Source organism: Trachemys scripta, chromosome 9 (genome assembly GCF_013100865.1).
Source record: "Trachemys scripta elegans isolate TJP31775 chromosome 9, CAS_Tse_1.0, whole genome shotgun sequence".
NCBI classification, from domain to species: domain Eukaryota; kingdom Metazoa; phylum Chordata; order Testudines; family Emydidae; genus Trachemys; species Trachemys scripta.
Window position 1 is genome coordinate 1,487,026 of NC_048306.1, and position 17,353 is coordinate 1,504,378.

Sequence of the window (17,353 nt, forward strand, 5' to 3'; positions counted from 1 at the left end):
GACCTGACACGTTAACTCTGCTATAGGAACTGCCAGACTGAATCAGACTCGAGGGCCAGCAGGTCCAATGTCCTGTGTCCAGACATAGCACAGGAAAGAGCAAGAACCCTGCAGCAGCGGCTGTGGGATAATCATTAGGTCTCCTCCTTGTCCTCACTAGTTAGAGATTGGCTTATAACACTGTGGGGTTTGGTGCACTGGATGTGTGTATGCACATGCATGGGTGAGGGGTGCAGTCCCACACACAGGGGCAGCATGAAAGAGTGCCCGGAGAGGAGGTTACCGGGGAGAGGATGGGGATGTGGTGGAGTTGTGGTGGAAGGGAGGGGAGCAAAGAGATACGGAGGGAGCAAAGTTTTTTTTCTCTCTCTCTTTTTATGCTGTTTTGTGGTTGCCATTTACATGTATAAAATTCTAAAGGGAAACACTCAGTGTGAAATCTGGTCCGTTTAAAAATGAGTTAAAGGTTGTTTCAGGTATGACAGCTGCCCTTGACTCCCCCTGTGAATTTTTGAGGTCTGAATCGTCCTTTTGTATTTTAACCAGTGTTTTCTATCCTCTGTGGCTGTGTGAAAGTCCCACACAAACAGGGGAAACTGACGGAGGATACAAGGGAAACCATGCAACTGACTGTATGCGAAGTACTGAACCAATAGAAAATAGAAGTTTTGACGGTATCAGGAAGGCCGTTACGAGCCAGGACAGCTGTTTTACCAATGGGACCTAGGCAAAGGGCAGACTGGCGCCATTGAAATCAGTGGGAGTCTCGTCATTGATTTCATCGGAGCCAGCATTTCACCCCAAGTGTCTGCAAAGCTGGCAGACTAAGGAAGGCACCCCATGACTTCACCACGCTCCCAGATTCCATGGGCTGTCCCTACAGAACACACAGTGTTTGCTTGTGAAAGAGCTGGAGGATGAGTAGCTGGTCCCCAGGGTTCCTTCCTGACGATTTTACCCCACTCTTGTCCAGTGCTGCTGAACCCTGGGGGGTTGCTGGGGTGTACCTGGCAGCACCTCCCTCTGTTGTGGGCTAGAGAACAGATACCACTGAGACAGCAGCTCACCAGACTCCAGGACATTTTCCTTGTGCTGTAGGAATTCGAGTCGTGCTCCCCTGGGGTATGAGGTAGGGAGCTCACCACCATTTTTATCCCGTGTCATGGCAAAAAAAAGAAAAGACGATTTTACTCAAATGAAACGCTGGTGCCATTGAACTCATTTCTGCACTCAGCTAAGTATATATTCCCCATGGCTTCGGCGGGAGTTGCACAATTGTACCTGAGGGCTTGACATGGCCTCTGAACTCAAGAGAGAGACTGCTATTTACCTCCTTGTGGGACCTGGCTCAGGCTTTAAGGGCAGGGCAGGGCTTATATGGGATCATGTTACCTGGAAGCAGGCAGGAAGGAAAGACAGGAGCATTGCCACCAGGGAATGGCATATCCAATTCTTGGGTTTTCGAATCATCGCTTTCCATGATCTGACAGCAGTAACCGTTCTATGACACTACTGCAGAAAGCCCCTTGACTTTGTACACGAGTTCTGCATCTTACAGCTGGACTTGTTTTTACTTTACCTCTCTTGGGTGATGGCTCGCCAACAAAGCAAAGCTATTTTCCATTGGTTTTCTAAAAAAAATAAAGCAATTTATTGTCCAATTTATTCCATAGCAATGTGTGGTCAGCTTTTATTTCATCACACAGATTGGGATCAGCACTGGCCTTGCACCCTTTCCAGAGTGTCTGTCAGGTTTTTTGGTTTTGTTTTTTACTTATTGCATGAAATTAAAATAGAAGATTTTATTTGGTCCAGCTTCCGCATTCATGTTGCCAAGCGCCAGCCCCCTCATTCAAAAGGATAAAGCAGGACTGCACTGGCAGGGCAAGAGAGTTGGAAATCACTCTGCCGGTGCTAGCTTGCTTCTCCCACAGGACGGTCTATGGAGCTCTTACTGGCTTTTGGTGCAGAGTGCTGGAAGGTCAAGAATTGACCTCGCTTTATATCTCCTGCCACAGGCAAAGGGTGGGTGGTAGGTGGGGGAGTGATACCTGAACAAGTTTCCAACATCCCTCCCCCCTAACCCTGAAGTGAAAGACCCTTTTCTAGAGCTGCTTCTTGAGGCCTGATGGAAAGCCCATTGAAATCAGGGCAAAGACTCCCATACAATTTTATACGGCCAAGCCCACAGGTATATATCTAGGAACAAAGAATGTAGGTCATATTTGCAGGATGGGAATTATATTCTAGAATGTGGTGACTCTGAAAAGGACTTGGGGATCATGGAGAAAACCAGTTGAACACAACCTCTCAGTGATATGTGGTTGCCAAGAAAGCTAATGTGATCCTTGGATGTATAAGCAGGGAATATTGCGTAGGACTAGGGATGTGGGATTGCTCTGTCTGCAGCATTGATGAGACTGTTAATGGATACAGTGTCCAGGTCTGACATCTACATGTCAAAAAGAATGTTGACAAACTGGGAAGGGTTCAGAAAAGACCAATGAGAAAGACTGGAGGTCTGAAAAATATGCCTTATAGTGAGAGACTGAAGACGCTCTATTTAGTTTAAAAAAAATTAAGAGGTGACTTGCTCACAGTCTGTAAGTACCTACATGGGGGGGAGGAGGAATTATGATAGTGGGGTCTTCAGTCTAGCAGACAAAGGCAGAACAACATGATTAAATGATTGGAAGCTGAAACTAGACCTATTAAGACTAGGAATAAAGTACATATTTTTGTCAGTGAGGATCATCAACCAGCAAGTTACCTAGACACATGGTAGATTCTCCATCACTTGAAGTCTGTAAATTAGGATTAGATGTCTTTCTAAAAGAAAAGTTCTAGCTCATTCAGAAGTTACGGGCTTGATGCAGGAATCCCTGGATAAAATTCTCCAGCCTGTGCTGTGCAGGAGGTCAGATGTGAGAAGGTTAGAATGGCTCCTTCTGGCCTTAAAATCTGTGTTTTTATGAATCATTGACTTGAATGGGCTTTGGAGCAGGTCCATGAAGACCAAAATCATATAATTCTACGGTGCCATGATACGCTGATCCGGACCCCATAGTATAGGATTGCTCTAATACACAGTGATTAAAGTGACATTCTCTGCTTGTATTATTATATATTAACTAATATTTTAAATATTCATCTTCTGATAGAGCAGCCTTTAAACAGAATGCCTTGAATTTTTAAACATAACTATGGTCAGACTGAATGCGCCTAAGGATATTGTATTCATTAAAGTCCTTTCTTCGACATAAGTCTGGTTCATTTTCCAGGGACTCCCATGAAGGGCCTAATTGAAACCACAGTCCGGGCAGGATTTTGCATCTAGTGCTGCACAAATGCAGGATCAGCTGTAGGCTCTTCATTAATTAAAAAAACCCAGTGTCATATTTTGGAAAGAACAAAGCGAGCCTGATTTAAAAACTAAACATTCCCAGCACAGGTTTGAGTTGCATTCTGGCTACTTAGGAGACTTCTGAATTCACAGTAAATTGGTGAATCTTACTGGAAGAAAAAGAGTTTATGGGTCACAATGACAAAGTCACAAAATCAAAACAAATGACATTTTAATGGGAAACAGACTCGCACTTTTGGGAGATGCTAATGACCCTATTTTACCCTGATTTAGCCAGTTGGAAGCGTTTCACCAGCATTAATGATCTTTGTGACACCCTAATGTGGCTGGTGCTGTGCTCAATATAGCCTATGTTATTATAAACATGAAGAACACATACAGAGAACTCAGGGTTCCCAGTTTTTCAATTAAGTTGTGGGTTACAGGGAAAGGAATAAACAAAACATGAGACAGAATAAAGAAACAAGCAGCTCATCAGATTAAAAAAAATACAACATGCAATCAACAACACCATTGTTTCCAAATGAGCGACCCAAGAAATGCTGCAAAAGAATGACTTGGATGGAAATAAATTAAAAAAAGAAGGGGTGGGGGGACAGAAGAAGGTGTTGTTGAATTAAAAACAAACCGAAAGGCGCATGAAATCTGAACACACAGATGATTACAAAGCAGTGCCCAGTGTAATCTGGGGATGAAAAGCAATTATATAATTTTAAAGGTGGCAGCAGCCTGAACAAAACTGCAACGCCTGAAAACATGATTCTGCTGGTGGTGCTCAGAGAGCAAGTGAACAATGTTTGCTGGAATTGTTTTTCAGTTTACTTCCGAACACAAACCTCCCGCCTCACCCCCATTATAGCTCTGAATTTCCAGCGAGAAATGTCAGTTCCTTCCATCTTGCTCAGCTTAGTTCTTTGATGGCTGACATCACTCTGGTTATTGCATTTTCTGAAGTAATAATTAGAAGTGGGCTGAGGAGATGGTCTCTGGAGCCAAGGCGGCACATTAATGTTTGATGTTTGGTTTCGAGGCTGAATAGTTGCTGTAGAAATCAGTAAAATAATATCTTTCCTGGGCCATATGTTGCAATATAGTTGTCTTCTATTTTCCCTTTTCCGTAGACTGATGGAACCCTAATATGCATGCAGTTGTTTTTGTTGTTCATAAGTTGCTGTTCTGTCCAAGAAACTATCAGTAGCAAATGTATTGACACCCTCAAGAGCAAGAATTTCACATCAGTGCCAGTTACTGAAATGAAGAGTCCGATTGGTCTTTAAAAACCACCCACTCCAGAACTTCATAACATAGGTAGAAGGAATTGCTCTGGGCTGCAATCTAGCATAGCAGAAATCTCTTTCTATCAGTGAGCAGATTTGTTATACAGAACTGGAGAAGGAAAAGCATTCTTGATTCATAAAAGTGCATTATTGATAATGTAAAATAGCTCCAACCCTTTTTTTTACCTTAAACCAGAGCTTTGGTTGTTTTAAAACAAACCAACCAACCTATGCAGGTCACTGGTCCCCTGTGCAAGTGAATCATTGTTGATATCATTTTTGAAAAACATATAGTAGTCAAAATTCACATGTTCCTTTAACGACAGGTTAGTGGATATCTATTGGGAGAGCACTGCCATATGGCAGATCCCAGGTTTAAACTTGCAGTGTCCGTTTTCCTAACCTGGCAGGAAAAGCTGGTCTTTTGCTGAGTAGCCTCTGAATAATTCCCTGTATTGATTCAAAATAGTTAGGTGCTTTCATGCAGGATCATGTGTGATAAACAGTCCGTGTAATGATGATACCATTAGAACCACTCTGCGGCAAGCCCAACTGCTGGCAATCCACGGATCAATCAGTGAAGGGATTGAGTGACTTGTATCAACAGTCTCATGCTCGTTCTGTGACTGTGTGCTGCTATTACCGTATCGTATATACCACAGGCAGGCATGCTGGCAACAGCTTCCCATGGAGTGAGAGTAAGGGCAGAATTTATGTGGCTTTTTGGTCTACTTAGAGCTGCGTGAATCCAGCCATTCTTTTTAATGAACAATTGAAGTAAATATTTGTGCTTTCATGTCAAAATCTCATCCATCAAATGTCACTTGCCTGTGAAATTGACAAAATGGCCTTTCCATGTTGAAAATATGACATTTCAAGCATGTGAGTTTTGAAGCCACTGATGTTTGTGAGTGTGCCAATTATTTTGCTTGGAAATGGGTCATTTTAACTGAAAAATTGTCCATTTTACATGTTTACAAAAATTGTCCATTAATAATTCAAGAAATGTGGTGTTTTTCCCCACAACATGAGCTTGATGTTGTTTGTAATTAAATGCCGAATAATATTGAAATATAACGCTAGTTTAGTCTTTCTTTATATAGTGTGTTGCTCACTTCCTGTGATCTACTTAGCCAAGAATACCACCTGATGCCTGCTTAAAAGAAAACAACACTATGTAAAATACACACAGCAGCAGATGCATTGTTTAGTCCACAGAGTTGGCCCTAGAGCCTTTAAACACAAGTGTCAGCTGTATCAAACCAAGTACCTGGCAGGAGACGGAAGAGGGTGTTGCCAACACATTTCGGGTGAGAAGAAACACAGAGCTCCCACAGTGGGGATGTGGTTTAATAGGTGCTATGCCCATGCTCACAGAAAGGTCTGAAGCTGTCGCCAAAACTTCCATTTGTCTTGCCTAAGGGTAGAGAGAACAAGTGTCCAGGAGAACAGAGACTGACAGCACATGAGGTTTTCTGTGGATATGGTCCAACTCTGCACCAGTACTGATAACAAACGCAAGCGTGGGTTATAATCCTGACAGACGGTAAATTACAGCGCAGTTTGGGTTGGAGTCTAACTGCTTTTGCATTTAATTAAATTACCTAATTGACAGTCTCTCTGGCATATCAGAATTGTGCAGACGTTAAAGGTCCTTTGTCTGCAAGGCTATTTGCCTGTTAACCTCTGACTATTAAGCCGCCCAGTGCTGGAAGGCCCCTCCATGGCTGCCATCACAGACACTTTTGGGGTGTCCAGGCCCCTGCTGGTTCAGGGATTGGGGTGTCTCACAGGTCCTGGTTTGTTGCCCCATTGCAGCAGCTCTCTGTGCCGGCCAGCCGGGCAGCAGCCCCGCTTTGTCTTTCTGGGCACTGGCTATTTCACTCCCACACATCTCCCAACAGCAGTGGGACCTGCCAACCCCAGCCCCTCCCACTGCACCCCAGTACCCAGCCTCACCTGGTCCCCCCTCACTCCATTCCCCCCACCACCAAACCCAGCCTCACCCAGCTCCTCCCAGATCCTCGCCCCAGCTGCTGCAGGGGCGGAGACGGTGCTGGGGTGGTGCTGCCGGGCCTGCCCCTGACTCCCCGAGGTGGCCAGGCCGGGCTGGGCACTGGGTCCGTCTTGTTCTCTTCCCCTCCCCTCCAGCAGCCTCATTCCCAGCACTCGGAGATGGGGATACGTGCTTTGAACTCCTGGGTGCCGGCGATGGGGCGACAGACCGTGCCACGGGAGGAGCACGAGGAGGAGAGGAGGCCGGGCAGCAGCGGGAGAAGCACGCGCTACACGACCCCTCAACAGTTGCCTGCTGAGCGCTCACGACTCACGCTACTTCCTCCCCTGCCATGACCCAGCCAATAGGAGCGGCGCCTGCGGGCCGTGGGCAGGGGAGCGTGCGGAGCCCCATGGCCGCCCCTAAGCCTAGGAGCCGGACATGCCATCTGCTTCCCAGGAGCCGCGCGGCGCGGAGGCTATCAGGGAGCCTGCCAGCCCCACTGCCGCCAATCGGACAGTCAACAGTCCGGTCAGCGGGGCTAACTGGAGCCACCAGGATCCCTTTTCAACCTGGTGTTCTGGTCCAAAACTGGACACCTGGTCACCCTGTCCCCACCCCCAACACCTGCCCTCACACACAGCGGCAGGCCTGAGCCAGCCCTATTTAGTTGGTCAAAGAAACAGTTCGAAGGGGATGTGATTATGATGGATGATTGTACACAATTATGGGGAGATGATTTCTGATCAGAGAGGGGCCCTTTCATCTAGCAGACAAAGGCAGAACAAGTTCGGATGGCTGGAAGTTGGAGCTACAGACATTCAAACTGGAAATAAGGAGCATCTGTTTAGCAATGAGGGAATTGACCAGTGGAACAGCTTACCAAGGAATGTGGTGGATTCTCCATCACTTGGAGTCTTTAAGTCCAAGATTGGCTGCCTCTTTCTGAAAGGTCCGCTCTGGTGTGACCGGAAGTTCGGAGCTTGCTGAAGGGATTGCTGGGTCAGGTTGTGGGCCCAGTGTTATCAGGTCAGTCCTAGTGGTCAGACTGGTCTCTGCTGCCCTTAAACTCTAAGAATATGAATTCTAATGGGAGGAACCGGTCAAGGGTCAGTGACTCTGGGCTGCCCGGGGAATGGTGTCTAGATTGTTTTGGGGGTGAAAGCTGGCAACATCATTCTTTGCCTATAAATCCCAGGGGATCTGGTGCTGCAGATCAAGGGAACAGTTGGCTTCACGAGAGCTGAGAAATTCAGCCCTGAAAATATATGGTTTCAATGGTCTGTTTTCAATGCCTGGCCAAAACTCAGCTGATCTGATCAGTTTGTGTACAATATCTGTGAATGGAATAGCTGCAGCTTGTCGGGAAGATTGTGCTAGCCATAGTAATTCACTAGCACGTTTCTCTTTTAGCTGTTCCCTGCCATTGCTTCTCCTGCAGTGACGTCTCTCCGACACACCTTCCTTCACTTGCTCCGAAGCTTAGTTTCATGCCCCAAAGAACCAGAAATTGCTAATTGAACTATTTTCACTACCAAGGGGCTGAATAAACCAGGCTGGGAAGCAAAGGAGGTATGTGAAATGCACTTATTCCATTATATCACATCCTCTGATTATTAACTGTGACAAAGTTTGTATTAAACTCAGCACTGAATTGAGCTCTGATTCACACTGTAACAATGCCAAGGCCGTATATTCCACTGGTCATACTAAGGACACGATAATATTGTGAGTCACTGTGATAATTGGGCATGCAAATTTACCTTAATGGTGAGCTCAGCTGTGAAAGGTGACAGTTCATAAATTGTCACAATAATAGTGATGGGAAAAGGTGCAAAAGACAGACTGATTTTGTACAAACAAAAAGGCCTCCTGACATACAACTCGAGGGTTGTGTTAAGATCATGCCAGGCAAACGAGAAGTGTGGGACTGGAAATCGCTGAGCTAAATTGATGTGTAGGAAATTAGGCCTGATTGGAGGACAGAATAATGAGGGATGGGCTATTCCACCATCACTCCCTTCTGGCGTCCTTACAAGAAAAGATCTGGGCGGGGGGAGAAATCAGGTGCGGATGCTGATTGACTGAAAGAGGTTGAAGGAGCGAGCTTTACCATCCTGGCTGCCAACGCTGCTGTCTCCTAAAACCCTGGAATCTACCTAACCCCATCAGATCATCTTCCATTGATGAACTCATCGATTTCCATCACAACATCACACAGTAACCACTCCAAACACACCAAGAAATCTGTGATCTACAGCCAGGCACTCAGATACCACCGAATATGCTCTGAGGAGGAAGTCTGAGATACGCACCTTAACACACTTAAAACTGCCTTCACCAAAACAAGGACATTCCACCAGAGAAGTAGATCGCATTATGGAATGGTCCGCCCAAATACCCTGAGAGAACCTGCTTCAATACGGAAATAAAACTCTCTCCAATTGCACACCTCTAGTTGTCACTTACCACCCCACATTGGAGGCTATACGGGGTATCATAGAACAATTACAACATGGGGGCCACATCCTGAAAGAAATATTTCCTGAACCCCCTCTTCCGGCCTTCAAACAACCCCCCAATCTCTCCAAGCTCATCATCAGAAGCAAGCTCCCCACAGACCAGGAGACACCAACTCAAAGCGGCACCGGACCCGGCCAGAACAGATGCAAAACCTGCAGACACATCTCAGCTTCTACAATGATCAACAACCCCCACAATGCACCTTTCAAGATCCATGGATCCTACACAAGCCTATCCCAACATGTGCTGTACCTCATCCAGTGCACTAAATGCCCCAATAACTGTGTGGGTGAAACCCGACAATCACTACGCTCTCGAATGAGCTCACACCGGAAAATGATAAAAGGCAAAAACACCTGTGGGTGAACACTTTCCCCAAAGCGATCACTCTACATCTGATCTCTGTCCTCATCCTCCAGGGAAATCTGCACAACACCTTCAAAGGACAAGCCTGGGAGCTTAAATTCATAACTCTGCTCGACACTAAAAATCATGGACTGAACAGAGACACTGGATTTATGGCTTATTACAACAATCTATAACCTACTACCCCCCAGCTTTTTTTCTCCTTGTTCCCCTATGACTGGACGGGTATTAAGGGCCACTTCACCTTGAACGAGCCCCTGAAATCTGTGCTAACTACTTATGCTAGACAGTCTGTTCCTCCTCATGTTTAGCTGTGGCACTGAGTCCATTTCCAGACCTGAAGAAGAGCTTTGTGGAAGCTTGAAAGCTTGTCTCTTTCACCAATAGAAGTTGGTCCATTAGAAGGTATTACGTCACCCACCTTGTCTCTCTAATTACCCAATACTTCACATTGCCATTGCTTTAACAGTTTTCCTGTCTTTTTTCAATCTTTAATAAAAGATTAAAAAGGATTTTTAATGATGTGTTTGGCATGGTACAAAGCAGGCTGAGGTCTCTGTATATTGAATCCTGACCCTTGTTTAAAACGGTTTAATGTTGGACAGTGACTGGGTCATGTTAACACCTTTGATGCTTTGGGACCATTTATTCCATCAAAATTAACACAACAGACACCCTGCCATGAGAGAATAGTGCTGGGCTGAAAGGATCTCCCAGGTGTTCAGCATCCGACATTGCTGATGTCATCTGGCCATAAATAAATATGCAGGCTACTGATGCGGCAAGGCTGCTGAATTTGAAAAGCCTTCAAGAGGGAAATATATACACAAAATGCACATGAACGACTGGCCTTGGAAAGCAGCTATCTTTAGCCCCATCCTGACATCTGGCTACTTTCATAGCAGATGTTGGGCCTGATTCTCCTCCACTCTGGTGATTTGTGCTGCCCTGGCCAGAGGTAGGAATCCTTGGGTGATGGCTATATGCCAGTCTGGTGTAGGGCATTCCTGGGGAAAAGGGGGTGTGGATGGGGGCCCTACTGGTTGTTCCAGTTTGTGCTGGGAGCTGGTATGGTAAAAGCCGTCTCTCTCCACTACCTGACATGCTGCACCAGGCACAGCTTGGTTGGAGCGGAGGACCTTGGCTGCTGTTTTGTGGGTCTCTGTGGATAATGCGGACCATGTATGTCGATGGAACCGACTTCTACAAGAGCTAGTGCACAGATACATCTTCAGTCCACAGTTGAGGTGGAAAGAATGTGGAAATGGGTTTATCTAAAATAGTCTGTAAATATTTCTTAGCAAGGCCTGGCATTTTGTCAGTTTAAAACTAACCAATTCCCCAGTTTGTTGTATTTGCAGGTGGTAATAAAAACATTTTTTTTCAGCGTGAGAGATTGTATAAAAGCTTTGCAGCTTTCAGGATTGTTGTAAATAGCCAAGAAAAACAAATAGGCACTGAGTATGTGGACTAAGGGGCAAGCCTGCTTTCATAATATTATCCATTCCTCGTTGATTAATTCTCTCATAAGAGAAAATCCAATCTGCAGCTTTACAGAATGAATCCCAGTGGTACTAAATCTGGTGCAGATGTGCATGTGTAGCATCAAGCCCAGAACTGCCGAGAGATTTTTCATACAGTTAGAAATACACTCAGAGCATAAGAAGAGCTTCTCTAGAAGGCCAGATCCTGCAATTATTAGTCTGTCCTTAGGTTTTTATGTTGACCCTGGGCTATGGGACTTCGGGAGGAGTTTTATGTGAGTACCAACTGCCAGACTGGGCCCTAAGGATTCACAGATGACAAAAGAGGGAAAATGAAATATTTTTAATTTATTATTTGTATTGTGGTAGCACCCAAACATCCCAGTTACGGCCTGGGACCCATTGTGCTGGATGTTGTAAAAACACCTGGGATTCAAAGGTGCTAAGGGCTTGTCTCCCATACGTGGTTAGATCGAGGTATCGTGTGACTTTTCCCTTTACCTGGACTGCATCCAGCCACCCGCAAGCACGCACGCGCACACACACACACACACACACACACACACACACACACACACACAAACACGCACTTCTAGCATAAGTGAAGTGGGGTTTAAGCTGGAGCTAGCTGCCTCTCAGGGTGTCTACACTGCAGCCTCCCAGCCCAGGCAGCCAGATTTGCGTTATCTGGGCTCATGCTAGCATGGTGAAAATAGCAGCCTGAGGCACCTAAGTGCCTAAATCCTTTTAGAAAAGGAAATGAAACTTAGGCTCCTAAATCAGTTGGGCATTGCAATGCTGAGTGCAGCAAGTCCTGCGTATTTGTGCAAATCTGGGCCTAAGTGACTTGTCCAATCCCTGCCTTGGCGGCTGGACAGCTGTAGGAGGCTCTGGCCGCCCCCCCTCCGTCCGGGATGGGCTGCTGTGGGGGGGCTTCTGCCGCCCGGAATGGCTGGGCTGCTGGGGGGAGTGTCCCCCTTCACTTGGTGCAGCTGGGCAGCTGTGGAGAGCCCAGCTGCCCGCGGCGAGTGGGAGCTCTGGGGTCCCCCTGCTGCCTAGCGGCTAGGCGGTGGTGGGGGCCTCTGCAGAAAAATGTCACGGAAGTCGGTAGAAGTCACAGATTACTTGACTTCTGTGACCTTCGTGACATAATCCTAGCCCTACTGATAATCAATGATGGGTGTGAGTTTTGTTCACTTTGAATTCTATTAAGGTATTTATTTTTGATGAGTATGGAGCTCAGCTCAGGATCGAGGCTTGTATTTCTAATATTGCTCCACAATTCCTCTCTTTCGCCTGAAGAATTGCTCTGTGTGGCTCGAAAGCTTGTCTCTCTCACCAGCAGAAGTTGGTCCAATAAAGGATATTCCCTCCCCCACCCTGTCTCTTTAATAGCCTGGGACCGACACAGCTACAACAACACTGCAAACATCTTTTGCAGTGAGATTTGTGAGAATATGGGCACGGAGGAATCTCTATTTTAGGACCCAATCTTGCAACTGGCTTCGCACAGGCATAGAGATCTGCCTGTGTGGAACCACATGCGGGATCAGGGCCTTAATTATCATTTAAACTAGCCCCCGTCTCCTCTCCCCCCTCTAAATGTAAAGTTAATCATGTAAAGCAATTCTGTTGTGCTCTTGGGAGAACTGTACTGTTGCACATATTTTTTTAATGAAACAGTGCACTCAATAAAAAAAATGATGTTCCTTATTGTGTACCTCCTTGGGAGGATCCCTGTCTGGGGGTTGAGAGGATACTCCCCATGCAAACCCTTATCCACTAACCCACATTTTGTACTGTACTGTTCTGGGCAATTCAAGGGCTGTCCACATGAGTCAGTGCACAGCAAGCCGGTGTGTGAATCCACAGCACATTTGCCAGCCACGCACTAACTTGCCGTGTGGACCGCACTATACTAAAATGTCTGGACACGCTCCCATTTCAAACAACAGTAGGTCAAAGCACACGTTGGAACGTATTGTGTGCAGAAGCGAGGTCCACCCAGCAAGTGAGTGCACGACAAGCCGGTGTGCTGTAGATTCACACCCTGGGTGCTAACTCGCCGTGTACACAAGCCCCAAGAAAAAGCAATATTTTAAAATGTCTTGAATATGATGATCTCTCTGGTTAATATCTCTGGCAGAGGCCCCTCCTGACTGGAACCCCCTCTTAGGACAGGCTGCTGCATGACAAGTGTGTCTACCTCAGTTTCCCTTCACAGGTACCCTAAGGACCCACACCAGGCTCTCTCGCCTCAATAATACCCCTCCTAGGGACTGGTTTCCTCCAAAGCTGAATGTAACAAAAGTCACAAAACAATGTCCATTTATCACTTCAGTGCAAGTAGTCATTAAAATCCCACGCCATCTCGTCCATGGCTGTCACACACACCGTGTTCCGACACAGCCAGGCTCTTAGTTGGTCCTTTTCTGGCCTCCTCCCAGGACAGCTGACGTGCAGCCCCACTCTTCCCAGTGGGAACCCCACAGCCTCTCTGCTGGGAGAGGGTTCTCAGCACGGGAGCATCCCTCAGTCCTCTCACTGGCCCCTGGTCCAGCTCTTCAGTGTGAACACATCAGTGGGTAAGCTCTTCTGCGTCTTCCCTGACTTCAGCCCCCTCGGGCCCTGGCTCTCTGGCTTGCGGGAGAGGTCAGTGAGCAAACCCTCTTGCTGATCTCCTGCCTTCTTTGCCCCAGGAAGCACCTTCTGGTTCTGGCAGCTCTCCCCGCCCCTTTTCCTCATTCAGGCAGCTCTGATTCACTCGGATTCTCCCTTGTCCTTACCCCCCAGTGCTGCCCCTTCCTCTTCATTAGCCCAATGGGAGCACCTGCTTTGGCAGAGGGGAGCTGGGCCCACTTCTTTTACTGGGGTACACATGGGTGTCGGTACAAAGTGCAGACCCATTCGCTGGTGCATGTGTGTGTGTGCGCTAACATAAGCTACTGTGTGTGTGTGCGCACACGTACAAGGCTGGAGTTGACATTTGGGAATATGTGCCCCGGTGTACAAGAATTGCTTCTTTTGCTGCTGACATTTATGAAAGATGAACATAAAACAGATCCTCCTACAAGACATCTCAAAACCCTTCAGTGATACGATGTCTGTGTGAGGAGATGTGCGTTAAACTCCTCAGCATTAAACAAAGTCTAAGGTTTAAATTGTACACTTGTGTCTAGTGCGTCATCCGAAGAAAAAAATTGATGAAGTAATACAAGTTTTCAAACAGATACTGCCTCATACCAAGCATTGGGACCTTTGGGCGCCATCTATACAGTACGGCACTTGGAAAGAACATAGTCTTTAAACCAAAGTGTAACTGGTACATACTTATTTTCCAGTTTAACTGTTAATCAAGAGCTGCAATTGTTTGATTTGTACATTGATTTACAATTGTTTGATTGTACAAAACACTCTTCACGTGCACAAGTGCTACTGTGACTATGAAAGAGGTATATGGTGTAAATACCAGAGAGCGCTACAAAGCAGACATAACTAAAACTTCCCAGAATGAATGAATGAATCCTTAATCAATTGATTTGTAGAGTCATTGATTTTTTTTAAGCTTGGAAGGGACCATTATATTCTGTAGTTTGACCACCTGTATATGTCATCCAGCTACCCCTGTATTGAGCCCAATCATTTGTGTTTGGCTAAAGCATGTTCCAGAAAGGCAGCCAGTTTGGATTTGAAGACGTTAAGAAATGGAGAATCCACCACTTCCTGTGGAAGGTTGTGTCAATGGTTAAAGAGGAGGGTTATGCAGAAGGGAATTCCAGCAGACTGGAGCCAGATGTTGAAAGCCACTTGCCACGTGCTTGGATGCTGAACAGGGCACAGACAGTAAAATGGGCAATAAACTGGGCATGAAACATGCAGGACAAGTAGGGAAATAAACAGGAAGAGATGTGAAATGTTGAGGAAGCCACGGTATGCTGAACGGCAAAATCCCAGCTAATCCGCTCCTCAAGTGCTTAGGTACCCAGTGGAATGACATCATTTAAAGGCTTTACACAATGTAAATAGCACCTGTATTTTGAATGGACAGTGAATGAGAGAAAGTTGAAGCAGGAGGACTGACTGCAAGCTGGCTACACCCACCCAATTGAGAGCAATCCAGAGCGTGGAGCAAAACGCTGACTGCTGGCTTGGTCCAGTATCTGCTGATTTTGTGAATCCTGAACAGTTGGAGTGACAATCTTGCATCTGAAGAAGTGAGGTTCTTACCCACGAAAGCTTATGCTCCCAATGCTTCTGTTAGTCTTGAAGGTGCCACAGGACCCTCTGTTGCTTTTCACTTCTCAAAGTCAGACTGCAAAAGAGTGGTCGAGAATGGTGAGAAACTGAATCGGCATTGGCTAGTTTACTTGAAATCAACTGACAGTGTTCTGTTTCTCTTGCAAAATATTTGACAATAATGCCAAATTGATGTTTGCACTTTCCAGGTACAATTATTGGCATAACTTAGCTGATGCTCTGAAGCAACATAAAAAGTCACTTGGCCATTTTATGGCCTACTCCAAATGGATGGAGGTCGAGTCCAGATTCAAGCTGAATAAATGCATAGATGCAGAAAACCAGCACATTATTAATGTAGAAACCCGGCCCTGGAAGAACATGCTCAAGCGTCTGATCTCAATTACCCTCTTCCTTGCAAAGTAGAATTTTGCTGGGAAATATGACAATGTCATGCGTGAGCACCTATGTCAAGTAGTTTGTAAAGAAGCTATGGACCATGACTGCAGCAAAAAAACCCAAAACGAATTGTTTGACCTTATGGCAAGGAAGGTGCTTGATACCATAGTGATGTGGCTCAGCATTGCGAAGTCCTTTGCCGTTATAATGGACTGCACTCCCAACAGCCACAGTGAAAAGATGTCATTTACAGTAAGATTGGTTGACGACGAGGATGACTGTATAAATTGTAAAAGAACAATTTTTTTTTGTTTCCGGTCTGTGGACGACTCTACTGGAAAAGGCCTAACCCAACAGTTTATGAATGCTTTAAATGAGAATGAAATAAAGCTTCAGGACTGTTGCAGCCAAGGCTATGACAATGGCACGAACATGAAGAGAAGAAACAGTGGTGTCCAGGCAAGGATCCTTGCACTGAATCCAAGAGCTTTCTTCATGCCTTGTGGCTGCCATTCCCTCAACCTGGTTGTGTCAGACGCAGCATTGCCAGCTTTAGATTCAGTATCTCTCCTCCGAGTACTGCAAAGGAGATACGTCCTGTTTTCAGCATCAGCTATCAGCTGGAAGATCCTCACGGACAATGTTACACATCTGATCGTGAAGCTGCGAAGTGACACTCGCTGGGAGAGCTGCATTGACAGCATAAGGCCACTGAAGTACCAAGTGACTGTGGTTTATGATGCCCTGATGGAAGTGGCGCAGTTGAATAAAGCTGAGGCTGGAATCTGACACGAGGCGCACAGCCTGGCAAACCAGATCACTGACTTCTGGTCTCCATTGTGGTTTGGCATGATGTTCCGTTCAAAGAAAACATTGTAAGCAATGCATTAGAAACTCAGTCAATGGACATCACAACTGCTACTACTTTGATGAGAAGCTGCCTTGATTTTGCTGTGGCCGACAGAGACAAAGGATTTGAAGAGGCCATCACTGCTGCCAAAGAAATGGTGGAAAACTTAGGAGTTGGGCCTGTTTTCAAGGAAACTCGTATCCCCTGGAAGAAGAAACAGTTTGGTGATGAGGGGATGGGAAGCTCATTGACACTGCGCAAGTGTCCATCAGAGGAAGGTTCGGACAAATGAAGCACCACAAAAAGACCTGGGGGGGGGCGCTTGTATGCCCTTAGCAAGCTGTCAGCGGACAGGAACTCTTGAACAATTGTATGCACCTTCACCGGACGCTGACACACACAGGGAATGTTCGGACATCAGTGATAAGGACCTCTGTGTCGAATTGGACAACGTCCGTCACATTTTGCCACACGGGAACCACTTTCCTCTCCAAGTTCTCCAGGGCATTTTTCCTAATGTGTGGAGAGCTTTGAGGATTCTGCTCACGCTGCCGGTCACAGTTGCGAGTGGTGAGCGCAGCTTTTCAAAGCTCAGGCTCATTAAAACATATCTTCGATCGATGATGGCCAATGAGAGAATGACATTGCTTGCTATTTTATCCCTTGAAAGTGCCGTTGGCCAGTCTTTGGATCTCTCCGACTCTGTGCTTCAGTTCGTGGGGACAAAGGTGAGAAGAGCGACGTTTTGAACTAAGGGACAAGGGTTCGCATTCTAAGGCTGGGCACCTTTCCACCATTCCAGAGGACAAGCTTCCATGCTGATGATGCTCGTTGAAAAAATAATGCATTAATTACATT